Here is a 7,464-nt window from a genome sequence, read left to right as displayed (position 1 = left end):
CTGGTGCTTTGTCCCCGTGTGCCCTTTGCTGAAGGGGCTGCTCTGAGCCCAGGCAGAGCTCAGCAGAAGGGAACCTGCACCCAGCTGCTCCCTGCTCAGGGACCCATTTTACAGCCAGGGAGAGGGAGGAGAAGGTGATAAACTCTTTCTTGCGTGGTAAATTCAGTGTGTGCCAGGGCAAAGTCCTGCCCCGTCTGTGGGTGGAGAGCAGGACTAATGCACTAATTTCCGAGAAGATGAAAACCAGGCTCCATAAATCCCTATCCCCAAACCCAGAGGTTGGAAATTCTTTAGTGCTCACTCTGCAAAGTGATCTGGGGTGAGCATTTTTGCTTCGAAAGGGGAAAAAAACCCCTCTGGAGTTAATATTCTCCCTTTAGCCATCACTTCATTTGTTCAGCTTTCAGCATGGAGCTGGTATTGCCAGCGAGACCACCTAGCCACAAACCCAGCAGGGAGCTTCCAAAATTCTTCTGAACACTGACTCCTTGTTATAAATTGAAAAGTGGTAATAGCAACAGTGCATATCACATCTGTGCCAGGCTCCAGGCCTGGGGAGCAGCAGCCTCCCTACTGCAGAGCACAACTTGGAAAGATCCTTTCAGTCCACACATGTATCAGCATTAGCCATTTCTTTGTCAACAAATCCCTTAATACGTAGCCTTTCTATCATGTACAGATGTCCAAAAAATAATGGAATACTGTAGTACAAGATTAAACACTTTAATGTCAGCATATGTGTTGCATGACTCTGAACAATGGTATCATTGTGCGCGTGCAAACAGCCGGGCGAGGGAAGATGGGTTTAATTATCTCCCAAACAGCAGCAAGTTCTTCCTGACTCAGTCAAACTTCAGCTAGCAAGGGCTGCTCAGGACAGAAATGGGTGTTTCTCCCTTCCTGGTGTTCCTAAATTGGTGTTCCTCCAGCGCTGGGGTTAGTGTGGTACCCAGGCCAGGCAGGGAGCCACCTGCTCCCCCAGGAGCCACCAGGGAATGTGTGTGGGGACCAGAGGATGCTGAGAGTCACCACATCCTCTCGCCCCATGTGTCACCCAGGAGCCCTTTAGGTTAAAATTCCCAAGTATGGTAGGTGGCAAAGGGGGAAACAGCCGCTGGGAAGGAAATGACAGAGAGAATCGTGCATGCTGCTGTCTGAATTCAGACATTCCCTGCTGGGATTTCTCTGCAGACACTCTGAGGCAATTCTGCATGGTAAAACCATTTCATTTTAAAGAACATCCATGAAGTTTCTGGGCAGGTTAAGCACAGGTAATCCATTTTCTTTCCCGAGTGTGCCCTGATGGGTGCCTGCTCAGGCTGTGGTTTCTCTGCTGAAAGCAGAGCCAGACGAGATGAAAGGTATTGTGAAAAATTTACACCTGGGACTGCTCTGAGAACACAAAACTCTCCTAATAGTAAACAGACCCATGGTGGTGTGACTCCTGGTGCTGTTTGCTGTGTCTGCGTGTGTATCTGGGGAAAGCAAAGTTAAATAAGCAGGGAAGAGCTGTGTTTCTACAGAATACCTTATTCACAGCCCTGTCACGTGGAACACAGCAGCACATGGAGCTGCAATCCATCTGCAGCTGCTGTAATGCACTGAGGATTGCTGTGGGATTTCAGTGGTGTGAGGGAATGGAGAATTCAGGGAGGGGTGACAGGGAAAAGAAAAAAAAATGGGAGTCCATGAAGTTGTTCCTTTTGACAGACTGCCTCTATTTCTACCTTCATCCTCCTGGAATCCACTGTAAGGAAATCTCCGGCAGGGCCTCCCTCTCCAGGCTCTCAGATCCTGTTTCTCTTCCTCCTCTCACAGCAAAGGGGGAACCCAGGACAGTGCTGAGCTGGGGATTCACCCACCAGCTCTCCCATTCCCAAAACCAGCTCCCATTCACCCCACCAGCTCTCCCATTCCCAAAACCTTGTTGGGTGGCTGTTTTCCAGAGAGGCAAGCTGGGGACTGCACTGATGCTGTAAATCCTGTGTCCCCCCAGCTGGGCAGTGTTGTGGCCATCACAGATGTCTTGAGCTCTCATGCTGGCTCTGGGATCAGGGTTAACCCAGGCTGGTGCTCACCCTGACAGAGCAGGGCTGCTGTGTCTCTGTGTACCTGAAAATGGGATGCACCTGGGCAGCAGCTCCTGCAGGGCCCCTGGGTGCGCAGGGCAGGCTGAGATGAGTGCACAGCACCCAAAGGCAGCCTCAGCTCTGCTCCACACCCTGCCCTAGAGATGTCCCTGCAGCCAAACTGAGCAGTGAGCAAAAGGACAGGCAGAAGCTCCTCATTGCTCCTGCTTTCTTTTCTCTGTCTGCACAATGGAATGGCACAGCCTGAGAGCAGAGGCATGCTGCTGCCTAACACATCCCCCAAATCCTCTGGGTGCAGCTGTGGGAGGTATGGGAAGATGCAGGAGTGTATTTTTCTTTCCCCTCTTTGAGCAGAGATGATGGCTACATCACACTGTTCACTGGCTCTGTACTTCAGGGGACAGCAAGGCTGCCTCCCTGGTGCTGTGGAATCAGGGAGCTGCATCTGGCCAGGCCAGCTTCCCAGGAAAGCTGTGCCAGCCTTAGGTGTGAATTGCAAGTCACACATTTTGCCAGGGCATCCAAGGGTCACGGAGATAGGGGCAGTCTGGGGAGGATTCCTGATGAGGATCAGGCTGGGGCAGCAGCCACAGCACAAAAATGGGAGGAGGAGAAAGCAGGAGGGTGATGGGTGTCTCAAGGGGGAAGAGGTTGCAGAGCACAAAGAGGGAGAAAAGTTAAGTGGCAATAAGGTTTATTGAGAAAAATAATCCCCCAGTCCAGACACTTGACAAATGGGGCCCAAGGTGCTTCCTGCAACCTGCTCTGAGACTGAGCAGGTCTCAAAATATCACTGATGCAAAAACCAGCAGCCTGCCCTGACTGCTTGTACACCCTGAGCAAATGGAAACATCCCCAAGGAGGGAGAGAGAAGTGGCTGAGCAGATCTGGTCAGAAATAAAGTGGATTCAGCCAGGGGAGATAAGAGGCAGTGTGAGACTGCTGCAGGCAAACCTAAAATGGGGAGAAAAGCCCACAAGGGAAGGACTTGGAGGAAAATGAGAGCTTGCTGGGGGCACAGGCACCTCAATCTGCAACTGGCATGTGCAGAGGACATGCAAATTAAAATCAAATCTTGTTACACTAATTCTTCAATGCAATGGTTTGATCATGCAGAGATGTAACAGGATCAAGTTTTTTCCCTTGCATTCCCGTATCTACACTGGGGCAAAGTAATATGTTTTTAAATAATTTGATAAATTAGCTACTATTCATCATAAACAGCCTGAGTCAGTAATTTTGGGAAGGTCACTGAGCATCTCTGATGTGTTTACACAAAACAGACAGAAATGGCTAAAGGTACCTCTGGTGTCTGGAGAGTGAGTTCCAAACCTCTTCCCTCGAGGGCCAAAAGAACTTTATGAAAGTTGTGCTCATAATCTGACGCTTTTAAGATTATATGTTAATTATCTTCTACTACATGATTTTTTTCGAGCTGCTCTATGTTTTTTATTACTATTGCAGTATCATTACATAGCATGAAGTTACTTAAGACAGCAAAAGATTCAACACTTGGAAAACTGATAGAGAAAGAAGGGCTGGATTCTGGACTGGTACAGCTGGTTTAAGGTATTTTACAAGTAAATGAAATCAAATGAGAATTTATAATCCTTCCTGAGGTCTGGATTCCATCAGACTAAACTCATTAGGCATTAAGGTGCAGGTGCAGCTAAATAAAGGATTGTTCTGCTTTTCTTAATGCCATAGATTCACATCTTGAGTTCAAAATAAAAGTCTTTTAAAAGCACATGTATATGTTGTGCATCTACTGGCAACACTTGAAAGGGAAAGCTCAGCTGATGGAATCTTCAAATGCCTCATTTTTGCCAAAGGAATGTGCCCATTTCTGCACCAGCTGTGCTGAGGGAGGCGAGTGGAGTTGTGACTGGACATTGGCCTCTTCAGGCTTACTCATTTCATTTGCATTAGACTTCCTTTCATCTACTGAACAGCTGCCCAAATAAATAGCATAAATCTAATTAATCCTCCTTTAATATTGTATTGCCACAACAACTCCAGCATGCCCCCAAATGCTGCAGGAGTGTGGGCCTACACCTGCACAGGCTCCCTGGGAGGAGCACAGCAGGAGTTGCAGGAAATCCAGCCTTTCTTGTGGTTTACTGGGATAAATGGAAAATAATTAAAAACCAGTTTCCCAGGTTTGAAGCCATACAACTTGCTGGATTTCTCAGCTGAAATCCCAGGTTCTGATGCTGTTGAGAGAGCAGTTTGTGGGATATTACAAAATAAGCAGCAGATATCAGGCACAGGCCATGAGATAAGGATCTCAGCCTTTGATTGCGATCAGCAAAATCTCAGCTTGGAATGTACACACTGAGCTGTGCCCCAAGACCACGAGCAGCTGGGCCGTTTGAGCTTGTCTGTGCACTGACAAACATCTGCAGCTCTGGGCAGGAGAGCTGGGAGATTAGGGGACAGCAACAATTGAGGGGAAAGGTCCTGCTGCCCCAGAGGGGAAATCCCTGCCAGAGCACTGCTCTCCTTGCACCTAATCTGCTGCAGCCATTGCCTCTTTCTCAGGTGTTCTGTATGTGGGAGGTCCAGTGGTATTAACACAGTTTATAATTATTAGACAGAAATGAAGTATTTGGAGGGATGTTTTGGAAAATAACCATTAGAAACATCAGTTACTGCTTACAGAGACACTGTGGAGTGCCCGTCCTCATGCAAGTGTGACTTCATGACCTAGTTCACATTTTTCTTCGAGATCATCATGTTTGCTCTGCGCTGCCAAGAGAGGAGAGCTCAGGTGGGGCACTGGGTTTGGGACACGGGACCTGGAGAGGAGGTCACTGCCTGGAGTGACCCTCCCTGCCAGCACCACGTCCCCTCACTGTCCTTTACCCTGGGATGGGACTCACAGCTTACGCACAGGAGCTTTTTGCTTTCTAGGAACATTCGCTGTGCAACACATTTATTTTATTGAGAAATAGGCAGGCAGCTGTTTGTTCTTTATTAACTCTATACAGCCCTGAGAGCTATGAATATTAAAGACCTGGGGGCTGCGGGCATCCACATGTACTCCTGTTTGCAGATGTAAAATGTTAGTGTCTCAGAGAGATGGCAAGGTTAAACTGCTATTTCAGGAATGTCCTCAGGAAGACAAACATGAAATATTCACGTGTAGGGCATGGGCACGTGTCTGTCCCCTTCACACTCTAAACGTTGGTGGCCCATGCCCCAGGCATAACGGCATCTGAGGGTGAGGCAGGGATTTATTTGCAGTTTAATTCCCACCCACGATCCCTTTTATACAAGAGGAATTTTCTTTTGGTACAAGATAAGCCCATCAGTGACATCAGCAGCACCTAGCCCTGCATACCATAGCCCTGCTGGATTCCTGACACTGAGCCTCTCACTAGGGCTGGGCCGCGCAGGCCTCCTGAGTCAGCCCCTAACAACAGCATTTTCTGTTTTGTTTTGGTTTTTGTGTGTCTTCAAGCACAATTTTGCAACTGCAGTTCTGGGGTAAAAGATCAGCTGTTGAAATACACCCTGGTGTCCTGGCACGGGTCTGGCATGAATGGACAGAGCACAGCTCACGTCCTGTGGTGTGCAACTGCAAAAATAGCACAGGAGTGAGTGTGGGGGGTTTGTGAGAGCATCCCTGCAGGAGCAGGAGCACAGAGCACCCTTCTCCAGCTCGGTGTCCTGCCTGCCAGGCTCTGCTCACTCCGTAAGCTACAGCCCAGGGAGGAGACTCTGTGTGTCACACACACGGGCTTAGATTCACCTCCCTCCTCTGCAGGATTTCAGTGAAGCAGCTCTCATCTCACAGCTGTGGGCTAATGAGCAAAATGACAGTTCCTGTTTGCTGGAGAAATATTTGGGCTTTGCTTGGATGAGTCCCTGCCTCGTTCTGGGTTCTTTTGTGTGTTGCTGTATTCCCTGTGTCAGGCTTTAACGCAGCAGAACAGAGATTTCCTATTTTCTAATATCCTGGTAACTTCATTACAGTGCATGCCACGGATTGCAGGAACTGCTGTATTCAGAGGTCAAAGTTGTGTCCACACCAGTGAGAGAAGTTTTACACCACATGTCTGATTTGCTTCTCCTTTTCACCTGTCTCAGGAGACAAATGATTCATCACATAGTGCTGAAATATCTTCATCTCCTGATTTGGGCCAAGATTTAGGAGTAGTTACCCGAAAGTTCCTTTTTGAGCTGAGGAGAAGGATCTGTGATGAGTGATTCTTTTTCAGTTCTTCTCTCCTGCAGTTTATTACAAGTATATTTGTGTAATTAGGGGGCCCAGTAGTAATGTTGTTAAAATACAAGTGGGCACATTTATTGTTTCCTCCAAAAGGAAACAACCAGTCTCTAGCAGTTCTGGTTTTTCCCTGCCTCAGCTGAACATTAACTGTTTTATGTAGCTAGCAGATTCAGGCTAAAGTTACTTCTTTCCTCCCCCCACTCTTTTATTTCTTTTTGTTAAAAAGAAAAGAAAAAAAATCCCCTCCATTCTCTTAACAAATGCTGGATTTTTTAAGGATATGGTCAGAAAGGGGAGCTTAAACTCAGCATAATGTTTATAGTGCCACACAAGCTTCAGGAAAAGTGATGTGCAGTGCTCTTTATTAACATCTAAAAAGTCCCTGTGGGATTATAATGACTGCAGAGTAATAAACAAATAAAAGTAGCAAGATTAAATTGTTCAGAATATTTTTAGTGATGGAAGAGGCAATAACTTTTAACCTTGAGAACCAAGGGAAGAGCAGTTTGTGGGTAGAACAAATACAGTTAGGAATGGATTCCTCTTAGTGATGACTGGTTGTCATTCATGGCATTACAGATAATTGTCTTATGTAAATAAAATTGTTAAAATATGTATACAAAAGAACAGTACCCAAATGTGGGCACCAGAATTCAGAATTTCTACTTTACAGTAATTTTTAATCTTCTGTTTAAATGACAGACCTGAATTTGCTTTCCCACGTGGTGCCAAAGGACTCAGTACAGGCAATGGGTGTTCCAGGCACCGACAAGGGAAACACAACCAGCCCCATCCCCAGTGCTCACCCAGGAAGAAACTCTTCTCTCCACCAGAACTAAAACTCCCAACTACCAATACTGCAGCGCTTTATGAGCATTTTTTAGTATCTCTCCCAGAGCTCTTCTGCTCTCTTCTAAAAAGTTTTACAGCCACTGAGCTGTGGGAAGAACAATTGGTAAAGCCAAGGGAGCCCCCCCAGTGCCAAGGCAGAGGCCAGAGGCAGGATTTGGCCCAGGGGCTCCAGAGTCAGGGGCAGGGCAGGCTGAGAGCCCCAGGCTGATTTCCAGCCCCAGGCTGGGCACAGCACACCCTGCCAGCTCCTCAGAGGGTGCCAGGGCTGGTGACTTCACCAGGGTGGCC

Source organism: Geospiza fortis, unplaced genomic scaffold, assembly GCF_000277835.1.
Source record: "Geospiza fortis unplaced genomic scaffold, GeoFor_1.0 scaffold361, whole genome shotgun sequence".
Classification (NCBI taxonomy): Eukaryota; Metazoa; Chordata; class Aves; order Passeriformes; family Thraupidae; genus Geospiza; species Geospiza fortis.
Note: the sequence above shows the minus strand (reverse complement) of the source record.